The sequence below is a fragment of the Triticum urartu genome, chromosome 5A (assembly GCF_056163025.1).
Source record: "Triticum urartu cultivar PI428250 chromosome 5A, HENAU_Tu73, whole genome shotgun sequence".
Lineage (NCBI taxonomy): Eukaryota > Viridiplantae > Streptophyta > Magnoliopsida > Poales > Poaceae > Triticum > Triticum urartu.
The window spans coordinates 56557766-56583179 of record NC_141877.1 but is presented as its reverse complement, the minus strand read 5'-3'; the positions used below and the strand labels follow the sequence as shown (position 1 = coordinate 56583179).

The 25414-nt window shown below is 47.6% G+C and overlaps 1 long non-coding RNA gene across 1 annotated transcript in view; it reads left to right on the top strand.

Annotated features, from left to right (window-relative positions):
- LOC147968000 (uncharacterized) overlaps positions 1 to 25024 on the top strand; it is a 33021-nt gene extending 7997 nt beyond the window's left edge. Inside the window, exons 3-4 of the long non-coding RNA XR_015603975.1 lie at positions 1382 to 24498; positions 24575 to 25024. This is a non-coding gene — a long non-coding RNA (uncharacterized LOC147968000). The remainder of the gene's footprint in view (positions 1 to 1381; positions 24499 to 24574) is intronic.
- The last annotated feature ends 390 nt before the right edge of the window (positions 25025 to 25414 follow it).

The following is a 25414-nucleotide window of genomic DNA, read 5'->3' as shown; positions in this document are numbered from 1 at the left end:
GGCTCCCTAGATGATTCCCCCATGATGTTAATAGAGATCGGAGTTGATGTTTATAAAGGCCCTCATCCGAACATGACGATTGAAGGTAGGGTGCAGTCCTTGGTCAAACCAAGGTGACCAGTCGAGCTGGTGACGAAGATGCCGAAGTCGCAGTTGATCTGCAGGCGAGCCATCAACCTTTTGCCGAACACATAGTGGAACTCTCAATGAAAGCACCAATGTCGGTGTCAAAACCGGCGGATCTCGGGTAGGGGGTCCTGAACTGTGCGTCTAAGGTGGATGGTAACAGGAGGCAGGGGACACGATGTTTTACCCAGGTTCGGGCCCTCTTGATGGAGGTAAAACCCTACGTCCTGCTTGATTAATATTGATGATATGGGTAGTACAAGAGTAGATCTACCACGAGATCGGAGAGGCTAAACCCTAGAAGCTAGCCTATGGTATGATTGTATGTATATGATCTATCGACTAGCCTGGCCTTGGTTTTTATAATGCACCAGAGGCCTAGGATAACAAGAGTCCTAGCCGAATACGCCGGTGGGGAGGAGTCCTTGTCTTGATCCCCAAGTCTTGTGGAATCTTCCTTGTATGCGGCAACTGTCCAAACTGGCCCATGAGTATACGGCCATGGGGGTTCTCGGCCCAATCTAACAGATCGGGAGATGATGTGGTGAGTACCCCCTTGTCCAGTACACCGTCACCCCTGCAGGGAAGGAAACATCTATCGGTAGCCTATCCTACGGTAACGGACACTTGGAGTTGTATCCCGATTGATACAACTAGAACTGGATACTTGAGGTGATAACTGGATATTATGGCTCTGGGATTGCTTTCTCGCAGGGAGTCGAGAAAAGATCTCTGGCCGAGGTTGATAACTACTACTACTACTGCTACTGCTACTGCTACTGCTACTGCTACTGCTACTGCTACTGCTACTGCTACTGCTACTGCTACTGCTACTGCTACTGCTCCTGCTGCTCCTGCTGCTCCTGCTGCTCCTGCTCCTGCTCCTGCTCCTGCTCCTGCTGCTCCTGCTGCTGCTGCTGCTGCTCCTACTACTACTACTACTACTACTACTACTACTACTACTACTACTACTACTACTACTACTACTACTACTACTACTACTACTACTACTTTACATTATGTTGATTTGTACTCTTCTAAATGCTGCAAGATGCTTGAAGATGCTAGTCTTCGATAGGCTAGGCTTTCCCCTTCTCTTCTGGCATTCTGCAGTTTAGTCCACAGATACAGCTCATTTCCTTTGATACACATGCATACTTAGTTTAGATCTGATGTAAGTCTTGGAAGTACTTTGGATGAGTACTCACGGTTGCTTTGCTACCTCTTTTTCCCTATACCCGATTGTTGCGACCAGATGACGGATCCAGGAGCGAGACGACACCATTGATGACTACTACTACCCCGAGGGTGCCTACTGATGAGGACATAGACCTCCTACTGCTACTGCTACTCCTCCTGCTCCTGCTCCTGCTCCTGCTCCTGCTCCTGCTCCTGCTCCTGCTCCTGCTCCTGCTCCTGCTGCTGCTGCTACTACTACTACTTTACATTATGTTGATTTGTACTCTTCTAAATGCTGCAAGATGCTTGAAGATGCTAGTCTTCGATAGGCTAGGCTTTCCCCTTCTCTTCTGGCATTCTGCAGTTTAGTCCACAGATACAGCTCATTTCCTTTGATACACATGCATACTTAGTTTAGATCTGATGTAAGTCTTGGAAGTACTTTGGATGAGTACTCACGGTTGCTTTGCTACCTCTTTTTCCCTATACCCGATTGTTGCGACCAGATGACGGATCTAGGAGCGAGACGACACCATTGATGACTACTACTACCCCGAGGGTGCCTACTGATGAGGACATAGACCTAGGGTAGGGTAATAGGCCTGACCTATACGTCCTACCTAAGGTCCTTGTCTTAGAAGCAAATACGTTCAAGAGTAAACAAGGTGGACCCAATAAAGGCGTCGAGTGCAATCCACTCGACCTACCATTCACTCGAAGACTACTTCTTCTTTGAGTGTACAACTCCTCCATAGCTAGGATCTTGCCTCTACATTCGTACCCCCCATTCTACTGTCAGACTTAGAACCACGACAGTTGGCGCCCACCTTGGGGCAGGTGTCTTAGCGACTTGTTGGAGAAGTTGCGATTTTCTAATCCCCATCAACATGGTTTCAGGCGGAGGTTTGGCCGAGGGCCGCAAAATCCGTCTCGGCGCGCTCGTATTCATCGCCGACGACTCCACTTGGCTCCAAGAGGCGCCACTTCACGTCGAGGCGCTCCCCGTCCGCGGGGCAACGCACTTTCGCGCGTGCGTCCGTGGCGTCCTCCTACGGTAGCCGTCGACTCAGTATTGGTCGCCTCCTGTGCTGACCTCCCTCCCTGCAGCCCGCCGGAGCAAACGTTCCGGTCGATCGAGGCTTCAGCGGTGGGTGAGGCATGCGGTGGCTCGCCAGTCGGCCACCCCCAAGTCACGGCAATCGAGCCCGATGAAACTCTCTACGGCCTGTTCGACTGGCTCCGTAGAGACTGCATCCGAGTGCGACAGCAGCGACCCCGCGGCGGAAGTTTTGATGGTCAATGGACCACGCAGTCCTCCTGGCTTCACCCGTGAAGACGGAGGCGATGGGGGCGGCGATCTGTCGCGTGTTCATGAAGAGTACCGCCCCGAACCCCTCTCTTTGAAGTGGAGGGAAGAACTTCGCCGCCGGAACATGGATGCGCTTCACACTCCTATCGTTGGAGAAACTCCTGAGGCCCAGGCCTTGGAGGAGGCGCGCCTGGCCAACTTGGTTGAGCGCACTCGACTGGACAAGCTCCAGCACGCACTCGACGAGCGTGCTCGACAGCGTATCCCCGAGTCCAGTCAACGCCATCTTTTTGCACCTCCGACTCAGGTATACTGAACTCTGATCCAGAATCTCGCAGCTGTGGCCCGAATAGCGGAGTCAATTCAACCTTCCCAGTTAGAAGCTGGTCGAGGTTTGGTGCAGATCCGGGCTTTGCTCCGAGCAGCGGGAGAGCAGAATACAACAGTATCTCAGTCGCGGAATATGATCCATAGCAGATTCGTGGTTGCAGACACAGTCCAGTCGGCTCACAACCCGAGATCGCCCCCGAGGCATGAGGGGCGTGGGGACCGGCGAGATCAGTACAGAAACCGCGAGCAGTATGATCACCGACTCGATCATGATGATCGTCGTCGAGTGCCCACGCCTCCCCCAAGGAGTGGGTCATACGTGCCTCGGCAGCATGATGACAGACGTCCTCACAATGGTGGGCGAAGGAGTCCAGTCGACCCTAGGGAACCGGGATTTGATGCGAGATCTATTCTCGTTCAGAGTCTGGTCGACAGAAATAGAGCTCATAGAGAAGGCCACGACAGAGATTTTCCAACCAGCAGCAGAGTGCCTGTCTCAGGTCCAGAGTGCTTCAGCCGAGCCATCAGGGCTGCGGTGATTCCTCCCAACTTCAGGTTGGCGACTGGAGTCAGTAAGTTCACTAGTGAGTCCAAGCCTGACACTTGGCTTGAGGATTACCGAGTGGCTGTACAGATTGGTGGTGGCAACGATGAAGTTGCCATGAAGCATCTCCCTTTGATGTTAGAGGGCTCGGCCAGAGTGTGGTTGAATCAGTTAGCGCCTGGTAGTATTTATACTTGGGAAGATCTTGCCCGAGTATTTGTCAGAACATTTGAAGGTACTTGCAAACGGCCAGCAGGGCTGACAGAATTACAGTGTTGCGTTCAGAAACCGAATGAAACTCTGAGAGATTATATCCAGAGATGGATCACATTACACCATACAGTGGAGAATGTGTCAGATCACCAAGCAATTTGTGCCTTCAAAGAAGGCGTTAAGTATCAGGAATTTAATCTGAAATTCGGTCGGATAGGAGATATGACTCTGACTCGGATGATGGAGATTGCCACCAAATACGCCAATGGTGAAGAGGAAGACCGACTCCGGAGTGGCAAGCACAAAACAGTCGCCCACGAAACCGGAGGAGGGAACTCCAGTCGAAAGCAGAAGTGCAAAGCCGAGCCAGCTGCTCCTGGATAAGCCTTAGCCGTGACTCAGGGAAAGTTCAAAGGGAAACTCAAAGGACCGTGGAACCCCAAGAAAGTAAAAGATCAAGATGGAAATGATGTGCTAGATTTACCATGCCACATTCACACCAAGAAAGTTGAAGAGGGTAATTTCATTTACCCGAAGCATACTACTCGACAGTGTCAACTCCTAATCCAGCAATTCCGAGAGAAACGGCCCAAGGAAAAGGAGAAGGAAGCAGAAAAAGTTGAGGATGAGGAAGAGGACGATGATGGTTACCCCCACGTCAATTCCACTCTGATGATTTTCGCTGATGTTGAGAGTAAGAGTCGACTGAAAGTCATCAATAGAGAAGTGAACATGGTCGCTCCGGTGACACCCAGTTATTTGAAGTGGTCTCAGACTGCCATTACATTCGACCAGTCCGATCACCCAGCGCACATAGCCACCCCTGGGAGGCAAGCGCTGGTGGTCGACCCAGTAGTCGAAGGCACTTGATTGACTAAGATTCTGATGGATGGTGGCAGTGGTCTGAATATACTATATGCAGAGACGTTGAAAGGAATGGGCATTCCGATGTCCAGACTCAGTGAAAGCAATATGAGTTTCCATGGAGTTATTCCTGGCAAGAAGGCTGCGTCACTCGGCCAGATCGCCCTTGATGTAGTTTTCGGTGATTCCAAGAATTACCGCAAAGAAAAGTTGACATTTGAACTTGTCGATTTCCAGAGTGCTTATCATGCTATTCTGGGCAGGCCAGCTTATGCACGTTTTATGGCTCGGCCATGTTACGTGTACCTCAAATTGAAGGTGCCTGGTCCTAAAGGGGTGATCACTATCACTGGCAATCGAAAGAAGGCAGAAGAGTGCTTCCAGAAGGGCTCAAAGATCGCCGATACACAGATGGCAGTAGTGGAATTGCAGGAGTATCAAAAAATGCAGATCTGAGTGATTTGTTGCAAGCTAAGAAGCCTGCCACAGATTCAGCATTCCAGTCGTCTGGTGAAACGAAGCCGATTCATATTCACCCAACGGATCCCAATGCTGCTCCGACTCATATTTCAACAACACTCGACTCCAAATAGGAAGAAGCGCTCATCCGGTTCCTCCGTGAGAACTGGGACATCTTTGCATGGAAACCTTCTGACATGCCGGGTGTTCCCAGGGGACTGGCTGAGCATCATTTGCGAGTCGACCCAAAAGTGAAACCAGTCAAAGAACATCTTCGACGGTCCACCGTACAGAAGAGAAAGGCAATCGGTGAAGAAGTGGCTCGGCTTCTAGCAGCTGAGTTTATCCGAGAGATTTATCACTCCGAGTGGTTAGCTAATGTTGTCATGGTCCCAAAGAAGGACGACTCACTTCACATGTGCATTGACTTCAAACATATCAATCGGGCCTACCCGAAAGATCACTTTCCTGTCCCTCGCATTGACCAAATAGTCGACTCGACTGCGGGGTGTGAGCGTTTGTCCTTTTTGGACGCTTATTCCGGGTATCATCAGATCCGTCTGTATGGACCCGATGAGATAAAAACAGCTTTCATCACCCCATTTGGGTGCTTCTGTTATGTCACTATGTCATTCGGCTTGAAGAACGCTGGAGCCACATTCATGCGGATGATTCAGAAGTGTTTACTCACTCAGATCAGTCGGAATGTGGAAGCATACATGGATGACATTATGGTCAAGTCACATAAAGGTTCCTACCTACTGGCTGACCTTGCTGAAACCTTTGCCAACCTCAAAAGGTATGATATCAAGCTTAATCCATCAAAGTGCATGTTTGGAGTTCCAGGCGGAAAATTACTCGGTTTTCTCATTTCCAAACGAGGGATCGACGCAAACCCAGAGAAAGTGGGTGCCATACTCCGGATGAAACGCCCTGTGCGTGTACATGATGTCCAGAAGCTTACTGGTTGTTTGGTCACCCTAAGTCGATTCATTTCTCGCCTCGGTGAAAAGGCCCTGCCTCTTTACCGACTGATGAAGAAGTCAGATAAGTTCGAGTGGACTCCTGAAGCTGATGCAGCATTTGCAGAGCTTAAAGCCCTACTTTCCACCCAGCCGGTGCTTGCTGCTCCAATCAGCAAAGATCCTTTACTGCTTTACATTGCAGCCACTGGACAAGTCGTCGGTACAGTACTTACGGTCGAGAGGAAAGAAGAAGGAAAAGCTTACAAAGTTCAGCGCCCAGTATACTATGTCTCTGAAGTTTTGACTCCATCAAAGCAAAGATATCCACATTATCATAAACTTGTTTATGGGATTTATATGACCACGAAGAAGGTTGCACATTACTTCTCTGACCACTCCATTACAGTCGTCAGCGACGCTCCATTATCAGAGCTTCTGAACAACAGAGATGCAACTGGATGAGTGGCAAAGTGGGTGATTGAACTCCTTCCCTTAGATATCAAGTTCGAGGCAAAGAAAGCTATCAAGTCCCAAGCAATAGCGGATTTTCTCACCGAGTGGATCGAACAGCAACTGCCGACTCAAGTTCACTCGGAGCACTGGACCATGTTCTTTGATGGTTCCAAGATGTTGAATGGTTCCAGTGCTAGGGTGGTACTGGTATCCCCCGAGGAGACAAGCTCAGATATGTCCTCCAGATTCACTTTGATTACTCCAATAACGAAGCAGAATATGAAGCACTCTTGTATGGGTTACGTATGGCCATCTCACTCGGCGTCCGTCGCCTCATGGTCTAGGGCAACTCAGATTTAGTAGTCAATCAAGTGATGAAGGAGTGGGACGTCAGAAGCCCAGCCATGACCGGCTACTACAACGCGGTGAGGAAGTTGGAAAAGAAGTTTGAGGGGTTAGAGCTCCATCATATACCCCGACTGGAAAATCAAGCAGCCGATGATTTAGCAAACATAGGCTCCAAGAGAGAAGCCATTCCCAGTAATGTGTTCCTGGAGCATATTCATGCACCTTTAGTTCAAGAAGATCCCTTCACTAAAGAGGCCCCCACAGCCAAAGAGTGTTGGGGAACGTAGCAGAAATTCAAAATTTTCCTACGTGTCACCAAGATCTATCTATGGAGAAACCAGCAACGAGGGGAAGGAGAGTGCATCTACATACCCTTGTAGATCGCTAAGCGGAAGCGTTCAAGAGAACGGGGTTGAAGGAGTCGTACTCATCGTGATCCAAATCACCGGAGATCCTAGTGCCGAACAGACGGCACCTCCGCGTTCAATACACGTACAACCCGGTGACGTCTCCCATGCCTTGATCCAGCAAGGAGAGAGGGAGAGGTTAAGGAAGACTCCATCCAGCAGCAGCACAACGGCGTGGTGGTGGTGGAGGAGCGTGGTGATCCAGCAGAGCTTCGCCAAGCACCGCGAGATATGAGGAGAAAGAGAGGTAGGGCTGCGCCAGGGAGATTGAATCGTGTCTCTGGCAGCCCAAAACCTCAAGTATATATAGGGGGATGGGAGGGGCTGCGCCCCACCTAGGTTTCCACCCCTAGGGGTGGCGGCCAGCCCTAGATCCCATCTAGGGGCGCGGCCAAGGGGGGAGAGAGGGGGGCGCACCACTAGGTGGGCCTTAGGCCCATCTGAGCCTAGGGTTTGCCCCTTCCACTCTCCCTTGCGCCTTGGGCCTTGGTGGGGGGGGGGGCACCAGCCCACCTGGGGCTGGTCCCCTCCCACACTTGGCCCATGCAGCCCTCCGGGGCTGGTGGCCCCACTTGGTAGACCTCCGGGACTCTCCCGGTGGTCCCGGTACATTACCGATAAAACCCGAAACTTTTCCGGCGACCAAAATAGGACTTCCCATATATAAATCTTTACCTTCGGACCATTCCGGAACTCCTCGTGACGTCCGAGATCTCATCCGGGACTCTGAACAACATTCGGTAACCACATATATCTATTCCCTATAACCCTAGCGTCATCGAACCTTAAGTGTGTAGACCCTACGGGTTCGGGAGACATGCAGACATGACCGAGATGACTCTCCGGTCAATAACCAACAGCGGGATCTGGACACCCATGCTGGCTCCCACATGCTCCACGATGATCTCATCGGATGAACCATGATGTCAAGGACTTAATCAATCCCGTATACAATTCCCTTTGTCTAGTGGTACGATACTTGCCTGAGATTCGATCGTCGGTATCCCGATACCTTGTTCAATATCGTTACCGGCAAGTCTCTTTACTCGTTCCGTAACACATCATCCCGTGATCAACTCCTTGGTCACATTGTGCACATTATGGTGATGTCCTACTGAGTGGGCCCAGAGATACCTCTCCGTTTACATGGAGTGACAAATCCCAGTCTCGATTCGTGCCAACCCAACAGACACTTTCGGAGATACCTGTAGTGTACCTTTATAGCCACCCGGTTACGTTGTGATGTTTGGCACGCCCAAAGCACTCCTACGGTATCTGGGAGTTGCACAATCTCATGGTCTAAGGAAATGATACTTGACATTATAAAAGCTTTAGCATACGAACTACACGATCTTTGTGCTAGGCTTAGGATTGGGTCTTGTCCATCACATCATTCTCCTAATGATGTGATCCCGTTATCAGCGACATCCAATGTCCATGGTCAGGAAACCGTAACCATCTATTGATCAACGAGCTAGTCAACTAGAGGCTTACTAGGGACATGGTGTTGTCTATGTATCCACACATGTATCTGAGTTTCCTATCAATACAATTCTAGCATGGATAATAAACGATTATCATGAACAAGGAAATATAATAATAACCAATTTATTATTGCCTCTAGGGCATATTTCCAACAGTCTCCCATTTGCACTAGAGTCAATAATCCAGTTCTCATCGATATGTGATTAACACTCAAGGTCACATCCCCATGTGACTAACACCCAAAGAATTCTGGGTTTGATCATGTTATGCTTGTGAGAGAGGTTTCAGTCAACGGGTCTGCAACATTCAGATCCGTATGTACTTTGCAAATTTCTATGTCATCTTGTAGATGCAACTACTATGCTACATTTGGAGCCATTTCAAATAACTGTTCTACTTGGAGCTATTCTAAATTGTTGCTCCATTATACATATCTGGTATCTCTACTCAGAGCTATCCGGATAGGTGTTAAGCTTGCATCGACGTAACTCTTTACGTCGAACTCTTTATCACCTCCATAACCGAGAAACATATCCTTATTCCTCTAAGGATAATTTAGACCGCTATCTGGTGATCTACTCCTAGATTACCTTTGTACCCTCTTGCCAGATATGTGGCAAGGCACACATCAGGTGCGGTACTCAGCATGGCACACCGCATAGAGCCTATGACAAAAGCATAGGGGACGACCTTCGTCCTTCCTCTTTCTTCTACCGTGGTCATGCTTTAAGTCTTAACTTCATACCTTACAACTCAGGCAAGAACTCCTTCTTTGACTGATCCATCTTGAACACCTTCAAGATCATGTCAAGGTATGTGCTCATTTGAAAGTACCATTAAGTGTTTTGATCTATCCTTATAGATCTTGATGCTCAATGTTCAAGTAGCTTAATCTAGGCTTTCCATTGAAAAACACTTTCCAAATAACCCTATATGCTTTCCAGAAATTCTACGTCATTTCTGATCAACAATATGTCAACAACATATATTCATCAGAAATTCTATAGTGCTCCCACTCACTTCTTTGGAAATACAAGTTTCTCATAAACTTTGTATACACCCAAAATCTTTGATCATCTCATCAAAGCATACATTCCAACTCCGAGATGCTTAATCCAGTCCTTAGAAGGATTGCTAGAGGTTTGCATACTTATTAGCATCTTTCAGGATTGACAAAACCTTCCTGTTGTATCACATACAACCTTTCCTCAAGAAAATCGTCGAGGAAACAATGTTTGACATCCTATCTGCAAGATTTCATAAATAATTCCAACAGACTCTTAGCATCGCTATGAGTGAGAAAGTCTCATCGTAGTCAACTCCTTGAACTTGTCGGAAAACATCTTAACGACAAGTCGAGCTTTCTTAATGGTGACATTTACCATCATTGTCCGTCTTCCTTTTAAAAATCCATCTGTACTCAACAGCCTTACGACCATCGAGCCGTTCTGCCAAAGTATACACTTTGTTTTCATACATGGATCCTCTCTCGGATTTTATGGCCTCGAGCCATTTATCGGAATCCGGGCCCACCATCGCTTCTCCATAGCTCGTAGGTTCATTGTTGTCTAGCAATATGACTTCCAAGACAGGATTACGTACCACTCTGAAGTAGTACGCATCCTTGTCATCGAGGTTTGGGAGTGACTTGATCCGAAGTCTCATGATCAATATCATAAGCTTCCACTTCAATTGGTGTAGGTGCCACAGGAACAACTCTTTGTGCCCTGCTATACACTAGTTGAAGTGACGGTTCAATAACCTCATCAAGTCTCCACCATCCTCCCACTCAATTCCTTCGAGAAAGGACCCGATTCTAGAAACAATCCCTTATTGCTTTCGGATCTGAGACAGGAGGTATACCCAACTGTTTTGGGTGTCCTATGAAGATGCATCTATCCGCTTTGGGTTTGAGCTTATCAGCCTGAAACTTTTTCACATAAGCGTTGCAACCCCAAACTTTTAAGAAATGACAGCTTAGGTTTCTCTAAACCATAGTTCATACGGTGTCATCTCATCGGAATTACGTGGTGCCCTATTTAAAGTGAATGTGGTTGTCTCTAATGCCTAACCCATAAACTATCGTGGTAATTCGATAAGAGACATCATGGTATGCATCATATCCAATAGGGTGTAGTTATGATGTTCGGACACACCATCACACTATGGTGTTCCAGGCTGTATTAGTTGTGAAACAATTTCCACAATATCTTAATTCTGTGCCAAACTCGTAATTCAAATATTCATCTCTATGATCATATCATGGATATTTTATCCTCTTGTCACGACGATCTTTCAACTTCACCTTGAAATTACTTGAACCTTTCAATAATTCAGACTCGTGATTCATCAAGTAAATATACTCAACATCTACTCAAATCATTTGTGAAGTAAGAACATAACGATATCCACTACACGCCTCACCACTCATTGGACTGCACACATCAAAATGTATTACTTCCAACAAGTTGCTTTCTAGTTCCATTTTACTGAAAACGAGGCTTTCAGTCATCTTGCCCATGTGGTATGATTTGCATGTCTCAGGTGATTCAAAATCAAGTGAGTCCAAACGGTCCATTTGCATGGAGTTTCTTCATGCATATACACCAATAGACATGGTTCGCATGTCTCAAGCTTTTTCAAAACGAGTGAGCCCAAAGATCCATCAACATGGAGTTTCTTCATGCGTTTTATACCGATATGACTTACGTGGCAGTGCCACAAGTAGGTGGTACTATCATTACTATCTTATATCTTTTTGGCATGAACATGTGTATCACTACGATCGAGATTCAATAAACCATTCATTTTAGGTGCAAGACCATTGAAGGCATTATTCAAATAAACAGAGTAACCATTATTCTCCTTGAATGAATAACCGTATTGTGACAGACATAATCCAATCATGTCTATGCTCAACGCAAGCACCAATCTCGATGGTAGAGGGAGCGTGCGATGCTTGATCACATCAAGCTTGGGAAAAACTTCCAACACATATCGCCAACTCACCTTTAGCTAGTCTCCGTTTACTCCGTAGCCTTTTATTTCGAGTTTACTAACATTTAGCAACCGAACCGGTATCTAATACCATTGTGCTACTAGGAGTACTAGTAAAGTACACATTAACACAATGTATATCCAATATACTTCTATCGACCTTGCCAGCCTTCTCATCTACCAAGTATCTAGGGTAATTCTGCTCCAGTGGCTATTCCCCTTATTACAGAAGCACTTAGTCTCGGGTTTGGGTTCAACCTTGGGTTTCTTCACTAGAGCAGCAGCTGATTTTCCGTTTCATGAAGTATCCCTTTTTGCCCTTGCCCTTCTTGAAACTAGTGGTTTCACCAACCATCAACAATTGATGCTCCTTCTTGATTTCTACTTTTGTGGTGTCAAACATCGCGAATATCTCAAGGATCATCATATATGTCCTTGATATATTATAGTTCATCACAAAGCTCTAGCAGCTTGGTGGTAATGAGTTCGGAGAAACATCACTATCTCATCTGGAAGATCAACTCCCACTCAATTCAAATGATTGTTGTACTCAGACAATCTGAGCACAAGCTCAACAATTGAGCTTTTCTCCCTTAGTTTGCATGCTAAGAAAATTGTCGGAGGTCTTATACCTCTTGACGTGGGCACGAGCCTGAAATCCCAATTTCAGCCCTCGAAACATCTCATATGTTTCGCGACGTTTCAAAACGTCTTCGGTGCCTCAACTCTAAACCATTTAACTGAACTATCACGTAGTTATCAAAATATGTATGTCAGATGTTCGCAACATCCACAGACGACGTTCGAGGTTCAGCACACGGAGCGGTGCATTAAGGACACAAGCCTTCTATGAAGCAATGAGGACAATCCTCAGTTTACGGACCTAGTCCGCATAATTGCTACTATCAACTTTCAACTAAATTTTCTCCAGGAACATATCTAAACAGTAGAACTGAAGCGCGAGCCACGACATAATTTGCGAAGACCTTTTGACTATGTTCAGGATAATTAAGTTCATCTTATGAACTCCCACTCAGATAGACATCCCTCTAGTCATCTAAGTGATTACATGATCCGAGTCAACTAGGCCGTGTCCGATCATCACGTGAGACGGACTAGTCATCATCGGTGAACATCTTCATGTTGATCGTATCTTCTATACGACTCATGTTTGACCTTTCGGTCTTCCGTGTTCCGAGGCCATGTCTGTACATGCTAGGCTCGTCAAGTCAACCTAAGTGTTTCGCATGTGTCTGGAGGCCATGTCTGTACATGCTAGGCTCGTCAACACCCATTGTATTCGAACGTTAGAATCTATCACACCCGATCATCACGTGGTGCTTCGAAACAACGAACTGTCGCAACGGTGCACAGTTAGGGGGAACACTTTCTTGAAATTTTAATGAGGGATCACCTTATTTACTACCGTCGTTCTAAGAAAATAAGATGCAAAAACATGATAAACATCACATGCAATCAAAAAGTGACATGATATGGCCAATATCATTTTGCTCCTTTTGATCTCCATCTTCGGGGCTCCATGATCATCGTTGTCACCGGCATGACACCATGATCTCCATCATCATGATCTCCATCATCGTGTCTTCATGAAGTTGTCTCGCCAACTATTACATCTACTACTATAGCTAACGGTTAGCAATAAAGTAAAGTAATTACATGACGTTTATGTTGACACGCAGGTCATAAATAAATTAAGACAACTCCTATGGCTCCTGCCGGCTGTCATACTCATCGACATGCAAGTCGTGATTCCTATTACAAGAACATGATCATCTCATACATCACATATATCATTCATCACATCCTTTGGCCATATCACATCACATAGCATACCCTGCAAAAACAAGTTAGACGTCCTCTAATTGTTGTTTGCATGTTTTACGTGGCTACTATGGGTTTCTAGCAAGAACGTTTCTTACCTACGCAAAAACCACAACATGATATGCCAATTGCTATTTACCCTTCATAAGGACCCTTTTCATCGAATCCGATCTGACTAGAGTGGGAGAGACAGACACCCGCTAGCCACCTTATGCAACTAGTGCATGTCAGTCGGTGGAACCAGTCTCACGTAAGAGTACGTGTAAGGTCGGTCCGGGCCGCTTCATCCCACAATGCCGCCGAATCAAGATTGGACTAGTAACGGTAAGCATATTGAACAAAATCAACGCCCACAACTATGTGTTCTACTCGTGCATAGTAACTACGCATAGACCTAGCTCATGATGCCACTGTTGGGGAACGTAGCAGAAATTCAAAATTTTCCTACGTGTCACCAAGATCTATCTATGGAGAAACCAGCAACGAGGGGAAGGAGAGTGCATCTACATACCCTTGTAGATCGCTAAGCGGAAGCGTTCAAGAGAACGGGGTTGAAGGAGTCGTACTCGTCGTGATCCAAATCACCGGAGATCCTAGTGCCGAACAGACGGCACCTCCGCGTTCAACACACGTACAGCCCGGTGACGTCTCCCATGCCTTGATCCAGCAAGGAGAGAGGGAGAGGTTGAGGAAGACTCCATCCAGCAGCAGCACAATGGCGTGGTGGTGGTGGAGGAGCGTGGTGATCCAGCAGAGCTTCGCCAAGCACCGCGAGATATGAGGAGAAAGAGAGGTAGGGCTGCGCCAAGGAGATTGAATCGTGTCTCTGGCAGCCCAGAACCTCAAGTATATATAGGGGGAGGGGAGGGGCTGCGCCCCACCTAGGTTTCCACCCCTAGGGGTGGCGGCCAGCCCTAGATCCCATCTAGGGGGGCGGCCAAGGGGGGAGAGAGGGGGGCCCACCACTAGGTGGGCCTTAGGCCCATCTGAGCCTAGGGTTTGCCCCCTTCCACTCTCCCTTGCGCCTTGGACCTTGGTGGGGGGCGCACTAGCCCACCTGGGGCTGGTCCCCTCCCACACTTGGCCCATGCAGCCCTCCGGGGCTGGTGGCCCCACTTGGTGGACCTCCGGGACCCTTCCGATGGTCCCGGTACATTACCGATAAAACCCGAAACTTTTCCGGCGACCAAAACAGGACTTCCCATATATAAATCTTTACCTCCGGACCATTTCGGAACTCCTCGTGACGTCCGGGATCTCATCCGGGACTCCGAACAACATTCGGTAACCACGTATATCTATTCCCTATAACCCTAGCATCATCGAACCTTAAGTGTGTAGACCCTACGGGTTCGGGAGACATGCAGACATGACCGAGATGACTCTCCGGTCAATAACCAACAGCAGGATCTGGATACCCATGCTGGCTCCCACATGCTCCACGATGATCTCATCAGATGAACCACGATGTCAAGGACTTAATCAATCCCGTATACAATTCCCTTTGTCTAGTGGTACGATACTTGCCCGAGATTCGATCGTCGGTATCCCGATACCTTGTTCAATCTCGTTACCGGCAAGTCTCTTTACTCGTTCTGTAACACATCATCCCGTGATCAACTCCTTGGTCACATTGTGCACATTATGATGATGTCCTACCGAGTGGGCCCAGAGATACCTCTCCGTTTACACGGAGTGACAAATCCCAGTCTCGATTCGTGCCAACCCAACAGACACTTTCGGAGATACCTGTAGTGTACCTTTATAGCCACCCAGTTACATTGTGATGTTTGGCACACCCAAAGCACTCCTACGGTATCCGGGAGTTGCACAATCTCATGGTCTAAGGAAATGATACTTGACATTAGAAAAGCTTTAGCATACGAACTACATGATCTTGTGCTAGGCTTAGAATTGGGTCTTGTCCATCACATCATTCTCCTAATGATGTGATCCCGTTATCAACGACATCCAATGTCCATGGTCAGGAAACCATAACCATCTATTGATCAACGAGCTAGTCAACTAGAGGCTTACTAGGGACATGGTGTTGTCTATGTATCCACACATGTATCTGAGTTTCCTATCAATACAATTCTAGCATGGATAATAAACGATTATCATGAACAAGGAAATATAATAATAACCAATTTATTATTGCCTCTAGGGCATATTTCCAACAAAGAGTGCCACCGATCCGACTGAAGTCGAGATTCCAGCCGTGGTCGACCTAACCATGGATATTTTGGTTATTACTCCCGACTAGACAGTGCCGTACATTGCGTATATCCTTAGGAAGGAACTCCCATAGGATGAAGAAGAGGCTCGACAGATCATCCGTCGATCCAAAGCCTTTACTGTGATAAGAGGACAACTGTTCAGGGAAAGTGTAACCGGAGTCAGCCAGAAATGCATAACCCCGGAAGAAGGTCTAGCGATCCTCAACGACATCCACTCGGGGACCTGTGGCCACCATGCGTCCTCTAGGACCATTGTGGCTAAAGCATACCGAGCTGGATTTTATTGGCCACGAGCAAATGAAATGGCGAAAGATATAGTCGACAGATGTGAAGGCTGCCAGTTTTACTCCAATATGCCCCACAAACCTGCGTCAGCCCTAAAGACCATTCCACTCGTCTGGCCCTTTGTTGTTTGGGGATTAGATATGGTTGGACCGCTGAGGATTGGTAGGAGCGGCTTCACTCACGTGCTTGTAGCAGTCGACAAGTTTACCAAGTGGATTGAAGCCAAGCCTATCAAGAATCTAGAAGCTAGTACTGCCGTTAGCTTCATTAGAGAATTGACGTTCAGATACGGAGTTCCACACAGCATCATCACTGACAATGGATCAAACTTCGATTCAGATGAGTTCAGAGCCTTCTGCGCCTCCCAAGGCACACGAGTCGACTATGCTTCAGTCGCCCATCCCCAGTCGAATGGACAAGCAGAGAGAGAAAATGGCCTGATTCTCAAAGGATTGAAACCCCGACTGATGCGAGACCTCAAGCATGCAGAGGGCACCTGGGTTGATGAACTTCCATCAGTTCTTTGGGGATTGAGGACAACTCCCAATCGGTCGACTGGCCGAACTCCATTCTTCTTGGTCTATGGAGCTGAAGTTGTTCTACCGAGTGACTTGCTTCATAATGCACCATGAGTCGAGCTCTTCTTTGAAGATGAAGAAGAACAAGCTCGGCAGGACGCAGTCGACCTCCTAGAGGAGGAAAGAGAGATGGCCTTGATCCAGTCGACCATTTATCAGTAAGACTTGCGTCGATTCCACGCCAGAAATGTGAAAGGTCGAGCCTTTCAAGAGGGAGACTTGGTTCTTCGAGTGGATCAGCAGAAACCACACAAGCTCGCTCCTGCTTGTGAAGGCCCCTTCATTGTCACCAGAGTGCTCCACAACGGAGCATACCACCTTTACAATGTCGAGCATAAGAAGGACGAGCCACGGGCTTGGAATGCGGAGTTGCTCCGCCCCTTTTACACTTAAGTACTCATTCGAATAAAATGTAATAAGAAATACCTTTGTAATTTGCTTATCAAAGACATGAGCTTTACAGTCCTCTTAAACGATTGTTGTTGCTTTTATTTGCGTCTGAAATCCCCCAGTGGGTGACTTAGCTGCGAATCCGTTTCGCCTAAGTTTAAAAGAAAATCCTACCGAGTGGTGAGCAAGCCTCCCACTTGGAGGCTTAGCTGCGAATCCGTTTCGCCTAAGTTTAAAAATCCTACTGAGTGGTGAGCAACCCTCCCACTCGGGGGCTTAGCTGCAGTCCAGTACTCGCCTAAGTTTAAAAAATCCTACCGAGTGGTGAGCAACCCTCCCACTCGGGGGCTTAACTGCAGTCCAGTACTCGCCTAAGTTTAAAAAATCCTACCGAGTGGTGAGCAACCCTCCCACTCGGGGGCTTAGCTACAGTCCAGTACTCGCCTAAGTTTGTAAAATCCTACCGAGTGTGAGCAACCCTCCCAGTCGGAGGCTTAGCTACAGTCCAGTACTCGCCTAAGGTTAAAAAATCCTACCGAGCGGGGGCTTAGCTGCAGTCCAGTACTCGCCTAAGTTTAAAAAATCCTACCGAGTGGTGAGCGACCCTCTCACTCGAGGGTTTAGCTGCAGTCCAGTACTCGCCTAAGGTTTAAAGTCCATCCTTATCTGCAAGGACGACGAGGTGCAGGTCGACTGCAACCTTCTCCTTCGGAACTGCGCCACAAATACAACGTGCGCTCCATCACCATCCGCAAGGACGATGAGGTGCAGGTCGACTACAACCTTCTCCTTTGGAGCTGCGCCAGAAATACAACGTGCGCTCCATCCCCATCTGAAAGGACGACGAGGTACAGGTCGACTACAACCTTCTCTTTTGGAGCCGCGCCACAAATACAACGTGCGCTCCATCCCCATCCGCAAGGACAACAAGGTGTAGGTCGACTGCAACCTTCTCCTTTGAAGTTGCGCCACAAATACAACGTGCGCTCCATCCCCATCTGCAAGGTTAACGAGGTGCAGGTCGACTACAACCTTCTCTTTTGGAGCCGCGCCACAAATACAACGTGCGCTCCATCCCCATCCGCAAGGACGACGAGGTGTAGGTCGACTGCAACCTTCTGCTTAGGAGCTGCGCCAGAAGTACAACGTACGCTCCATCCCTATCTGCAAGGGCGACGAGGTGCAGGTCCACCGCGACCTTCTTCTCCGAGCTACGCCACAAATACAACATGTGCTCCATCCCTATCCGCAGGGACGACGAGGCGCTGGTCGATTGAAGTCTCCACTTCAGGGCTACATCTCAAAGAGCAAATTCCACGCGGAGGCAAATACAAGAATATTCAGAAATAAACAGATAGATCCTAAAAGTTCCAGGCGACAGATCAAAAGTATTCGAGCATCAAGCCCGACGGAGTTTAACGGTTACACAATCACTCGGCATTTCGAGGCAAATAAAGGTGGAGCATAATGTTTTTCGGTCACGCGTCAGGAGAAGGACTGGCTGGGTCGCAGAAACTGTCAAGATCTATGTTGTCTGCAATACGAGTGGCGGCTTCAAGGAAAGTGTCCATGAAGGACTGGAAAGTGTGTCTCTTGGTGTTAGCAACCTTAAGTTCCGCTAGCTTGTCTTCTTTGACGTCTTTGCAGTGCACTCAGACCAGGGACAACGCTACATCAGCGCCACAGCGAGCGGATGACTTCTTCCATTCTTGCACTCGATCGGGGATTTGATTCAGTCGAGCCATCAGGGACTCGAGATCTTGGGACAGTTCCGCCTGAGGCCAGTGTTCAGCATCAACCTGAGTCATCGCCGCTTTCAGGCGGGCAAGATAAGTAACCGCGCTGTCCATGCGAGATTCCAACCGCAGCACATTCATCGCAACATCATCCTTGACTGGATAGTTTATGGGGTCAAGACCCGTCTCGACCCACCCACTTTCCACTTCAAAGTCTTGATAAAACTCTGCATAGTCGAGTGAATGGTGCGTCCACGATATAATTAGACTTGACAGTCGACAAAAACAAGTCAGTCAATCATCAGTACCTTCAAGGTTTAAGACCAGCTTTGCAGCAAGCTGGCCCAGATAAGACTCCAACTCGCCCTTCTTAACTTTGAGGCTCCCAAGCTCGTCAGTCAGCTTGTCCTTGTCCTTCTTCAGTCGCTCGACCTCCCGATTGGCATCAGAAACAGCACTCTTCAGTTTGGAATTCTCTTCTTCTAGCTTGTCGACCGAAGCAAGCTTCTTATCGGCAAGCGCAATTTTCTCTCGCGCTTCCTTCTGTGCAGCAGCAAGATCTAGATCCTTCTTCTCCAAAGCCTGCTTCATTTTCTCTAAAGAAATAACATTCTTCAGACGGGCTTGGAGTTGACGGTTTTCACTACGTACATCTGCTCGAGTGGAGTCACTCGGTTCAAAAATAAACAGAAAGGAAAAGTACCAGCAACAGTAAGATAAACAGTTCATGATCGGTTACCTCCCATGGCAGCTACTTCATTGCGAGCAGTCTTGAGATTCTTTTTGGCCAGTTCCAGATCAAGGTTGAGGCTGATTTGTTGCTGGTTCAGTGTAGAGAGTTGAGCACCGAGATCACAAGATTTTTGCAGCCAACGCATAAGACTTGTCAGTCGACTGAAATGGAAGACATCACTGCGACAGCTACTCCAAGACTACCATCAAAAAAAAGAAGAGAGGTTCAGATTCTTAGACCACAATCGACTGCCCGCGGTCAACTATAGTCTCGGGGACTACACCCAGTGGGTGCACTTAGCGTGCCCCCACTGGTTTTAATTCCACTCGGCATTGTCCGCCCAGCGCGAGTTGTAAAAAAGAAAGTTCAGATTCTCAGACCACACTCGACTGCCCGCGGTCAACTATGGTCTCGAGGACTACACCCAGTGGGTGCACTCAGAGTGCCCCCACTAGTTCAAAGATTCAGCTTGAGTCGATCCAAAGTGACTTATACAATTTCAAAACAGCCACACCCCAGTGGGTGATCAGACGAGAAATATGAGTAACTAACCTGGACATTGGTTTGTAGAGCAGCTCCGGCGGTGAAGGCCACCTGGCTGGCCTCATGCACCACTTTCATTTGCTCCATCACAAGATTTAACTGAAGAAGAGCTTCCTTGGCAGTAGTCGATGGGTCGTCCGGAGTCTGATACGTAGTAAAAAGCAATGCTGGCAGAGCAGTCGAAGCAGCTGCAGGATCTGAAGTGTGGAGTTGTATTGGTGCAACAGAAGTCTGAGCAGCTGATCCTGATGGACAACCAGTCGACAACGGGACAGCGAAGGTGACGTTGGTTCGAGCCGGATCTGTCGATTGCTCGACTGCCGCCCCAGGCGTCACGGTCGACTGAAGAACCTGGACCTCAGGCGCTTTCCCGCCCAGTTCCTTGTCTTTCCTCCTCCTCCCCCTCAGCGGCACTTCTTCTTCATCATCCGGGAGCACAACAACGTCCCGTGGAACTGCAATAAACAAAGAAAGTCATACGGATATCTGACAAACAATCCAGTCATCCAAATAAATTCGAATCGAGCAGACTTACTGGCTTTGGAGGTAGCTATGTAGTCGGTTTCCTCGTCGACCGGATTCTTGTCAATGTCCATGTCAGTCGCAGCTGAGGTCGGGCTGTAAAGGTTCATCATCCACTCGGTCAGAACAAAAAAGTCAGTCGGAACAAGAAAATACAGGAAGAACACTTACCCAGAAGCAACAGGAACGTCCATCTTGATTCTAGGCAAGGACTTCCGAGCCTTCGAAGGATTGACCCTGGGCTGCTTCGTGACCTTCTCAGCCAATTCTGGAGTCGGAGACCGAGCGCGTTTTTGAGATGGAGCACTCTATGCCACAGCTTTACCGCGCCTGCCCATGGGATCATGGTGTTGCTTGGATCGACGTTCAGAACGAGGCGGTGAGTCAGCTACTTCCTCATCGCCCGACTCATCACTCTCATCTTCATCATCGTCGGCTGGTGACTCCCACTCGCTGCTCTCCTCCGCACTGTCCTCGCCCTCTTGGTCTTGCTCCAGAACTTGTTCACCATTGGGCATTGAATACATCTCCGTGTAAATCTACAAAACAAGGAGCCACTACAAGTCAGTCGGATCAACAAACAGTCGGAAAACACGTCTAAAAGCTCAGTTGAAATGGCCAAACCTTGTCTGGTTGGTTTATGTCGCTGAAAGGGTTGACTCTCCTGGCGCCCCTGGGGTTGTCCTTGTTCCCGGTGATACCCCTCAGCCACTCGGCCACTGTTTTGGCTGCCACCTCCTCTGGATGAACCCGAGCGGTGTCACCAGCCCCGGAGTACATCCACATGGAGTGGTCACGAGCTTGGAGTGGTTGGATGCGCCGACTGAGGAACACCTCTAGTAGATCCATGCTAGTGACACCTTGGTTGATCAACTGAACCACTCTCTCAACGAGCATGCCTGTCTCCGCCTTCTCCGCGGCAGTCACTTTCAACGAAGATGGAGTTTGAACACGATCAAAAGAGAAAGGGGGAAGTCCAGTCGACTGGCCTGGCGTCACGATGTCCTGGCAGTAGAACCAGGTCGACTGCCAGCCCCTGACCGACTCCGGAAGAGTCATCGAGGGAAAAGAACTTCTTTTCCTCTTCTGAATACCCAGACCCCCACACATCTGGATAACATGGGTTTTCTCGTCGTTCGAGTTCGCTTTCTTCACTGTTTGGGAGTAGATGGTAAAGATGTGCTTGAAAAGACCCCAGTGCGGTCGACACCCCAAGAAATTCTCGCACATGGATACGAACGCGGCAAGATACGTGATGGTGTTGGGAGTAAAATGATGGAGTTGGGCCCCAAAGAAATTCAAGAAACCCCGAAAGAAGGGGTGTGGAGGAAGCGAGAAGCCGCGATCGACATGAGTAGCGAGCAGAACGCACTCACCCGGTCGCGATTGCGGTTCCGTTTCCCCCTCCGGCAGCCGCGCAGACTCGTGGACGGTCAGCCCTAACTCGGCCATATCGTCCAAGTCCTCCTGTCGAAGCCAAGATCGGATCCAATCTCCCTGGATCCAACTTGACGGCAGCCCCGAGCGCAATGAAGACCCCCGATTCGTCTTCCTGCTTTTCGCCGCCCCCGTCACCTTCTTCGCGCGTTCCAGCGCCGCCGTTCTCTCCTTCCCCATGGCGGCGGAGCGGTGGCGTCGAGAATGGAGAAGCCGGATGGGGTGAAGGAGCAAGAGGAAGAAGAAGGAGAATGGGCACGCACAGTGCGGACGCCTCGTTCTTGCCACTTTTAAAGGCCTACTTCCGAGTGGCTGACGCGTGGGTCCGGGTGATCCTGTCAAATCCCTCAAACAGTCATGCACGGGATACGTGGTGAAAAAGGTGGCACGGAAATCGAAACACCCTGTCTATCCACTCCGCTTACCACGGCACGTTCCGTCTGGCGCGCTCCTACCGAAATTTCGAATCCCGCGAAATTCGGGATCCTTGGCAACTGATCACGCCAAAGATTTCGCATCAAAGATGACACTCGACAAGCGACATTATAAAAACCAATCGGTAATTGCTGAATCGATCAAGGCGACTAAAACGAAGCCGAAAGTTCCAACACTGGCCTCCATTCAGAGGTGAATTCTTGAGAAAGGCAAGAGTCAAGGCAAGATCAACTTCAACCTTCTTTTCACTCGGACCTCAATCCATTCGGGGGCTAATGATGAGGACATAGACCTAGGGTAGGGTAATAGGCCTGACCTATACGTCCTACCTAAGGTCCTTGTCTTAGAAGCAAAGAAGTTCAAGAGTAAACAAGGTGGACCCAATAAAGGCGTCGAGTGCAATCCACTCGACCTACCATTCACTCGGAGACTACTTCTTCTTTGAGTCACTCGACTATTCAACCACTCGACCATGTAAAAGACCACTCGACGTACAAGAAGACCTAAAGCCGTTCTACAATGCAACGGTCGGGCATTTACTCGTATATTTAATGATCATTTGTAGCACTTTATTAGAGACGTTACATGTAACTCTCTCTTTCTTTATGAACATTGAACCCTGTGTAACGGAGGGGAGCTGGGGTCCTGGCGCACTCTATATAAGCCCCCCTCCTCTTGGACAAGGGTTCGCACCTCCTATAACTCACCCGCATATAATCCAGTCGACCGCCTCCGGGCTCCGAGACGTAGGGTTGTTACTTCCTCCGAGAAGGGCCTGAACTCGTAAAACTCGCATGTACAACTCCTCCATAGCTAGGATCTTGCCTCTACATTCCTACCCCCATTCTACTGTCATACTTAGAACCACGACACCTACTACTACGTGATGGCCGCTGACGACCTGGAGTAGTTAGGAGGCTCCCAGGCAGGAGGCCTTGCCTGTTCGATCGTTGTTGCTTTTGTGCTAGCCTTCTTAAGCCAGACTTGTTTAACTTATGTCTGTATTCAGATATTGTTGCTTCCGCTGACTCTTGTGTATTCGAGCTTATGTATTCCAGCCCTCGAGGCAACTGGCTTGTAATATAAAGCTTGTATTATTTTATTTTGTGTCTAGAGTTGTGTTGTGATATCTTCCCGTGAGTCCTTAATCTTGATCGTACACATTTGCGTGTATGATTAGTGTACGATTGAATCGAGGGCGTCATACTATCCATCCTATTCGTCCGGCCCACAAGTATCGATCGTAGTCGTCCAGACTCACAAGTACCGGTTTTACTCATTCGGGCTCGCTATTATCGATCTTACTAGTTCAAGCACACTACTTTTAATCTTAATCATCCAGAACCACAAGTATCGATCTTAATCGTTCAGAACCACAAACATCTCGGCGCGCGTCCGAAGGTGTCCTCTCCATCCTATGATCAGATGGGGCCGAAGCGATAGCCGCGGCCACCACGGGCCATGCTGCTAGTTTGAAGCGGCAATACCAGGGAGAAGGTTGGGAGTAGCCATGGCAGATCACACAGCCGCCATGATAGAAGGAGGCCAGCAGGGCGACCCGGTTGCCAGTGTTTGTCATGGCAAAACTGTTGAAAAAGTTTAAAAGTTTTAGGAGTGCTGATCTATTTACAGTTAGCCTGTGATAAACGGTTCTCAGATTTCATACTCAAAATTAGCCTGACTTCAACTGAATTTTAGGCCTAAACAAAAAGAGATAGCATCTTCACTATCGTTGAACAGCAAATCAGAGAAACTAGATATACAAACAAAACTTTATTAACTAAATATTAATGAACACATCTAGATAGCACATGCAGATTTTTTTTAAGTCAGACAGAAATTTCATTAGCTGTCATTCATTGAAATTCTGTCATTTACATAAATTGGTCCTCACAATCTAGGGTTACTCATTATACCAGGAGAAACCTACATAATGTTTGTCTGATTTTGCTGGAACATGAGTTGCTTCCTTACAAGACATATTTACATAACGAATGCTACACTCTTCATCTTGTTGATGAACTATGCATGACATCGCAGCTTGAAAGTAACAAACATGGAAGAGACTTTTGTCCAGGGTGAGACAATATTAATCTTTGCGTTGCCATTATTTACATCACCAAGGTTTCCGCTAACACCAACAATTCCTGACAGCTAAGGTACTGGACAGTGATTAATCAAATGTTAATAGTCACCACTTCCACTGAATGAAATAGATTGACACTGGAAAGAAAACAACGAATATGAGAACAGGGGAGCGGCATCGAGCAAAAGAAAAACATAATTGGAGACGTACCTATGTTGTCTAGCACTCTAGCTGCCGGCCCCACTCCCGATATCCCGTGTCGGACGAGGGGTAGGCGGGGGACGGAGGAGATGACGAAGGACAAGGGAACGCAGGTGCTGCCGAGCGAGAACCAACGAATCGAGCGTATGTATCGGCCCTCACAAAAAAAATAGGAGTCAACTCCCTTTCACAACCTTATGACGGATTTATCATTTCACAAACTAGTTGGTCACATTTAAATTTTGTAACGGTCCCATCACTACATGTAATTTCTGGTAATTTCAATTTCGTAACTTCTCGTAACTCTTATTTTTTTACCATCAGATTAGAGTGGATGGACGGCTCCTAAAATCGCCAATCACCGTACCAGTTGTCAATATATAAATAATTGATGTATTACATATATGTTACAATTAATTTATTCTAAGGATATATATTGGTACAATTAATGTATTCTAAGTAATATATAAATAATTAATGTATTATATATATACAGGTTACAATTAATGTATTCTAAGTATATTGGCACAATTAATGTATTCTAAGTAATATATAAATAATTAATGTATTATATATATACAGGTTACAATTAATGTATTCTAAGTATATTGGCACAATTAATGTATTCTAAGGAATATATAAATAAGTAATGTATTATATATAAGTCACAATTAATATATTCTAAGGATATATATTGGCACAATTAA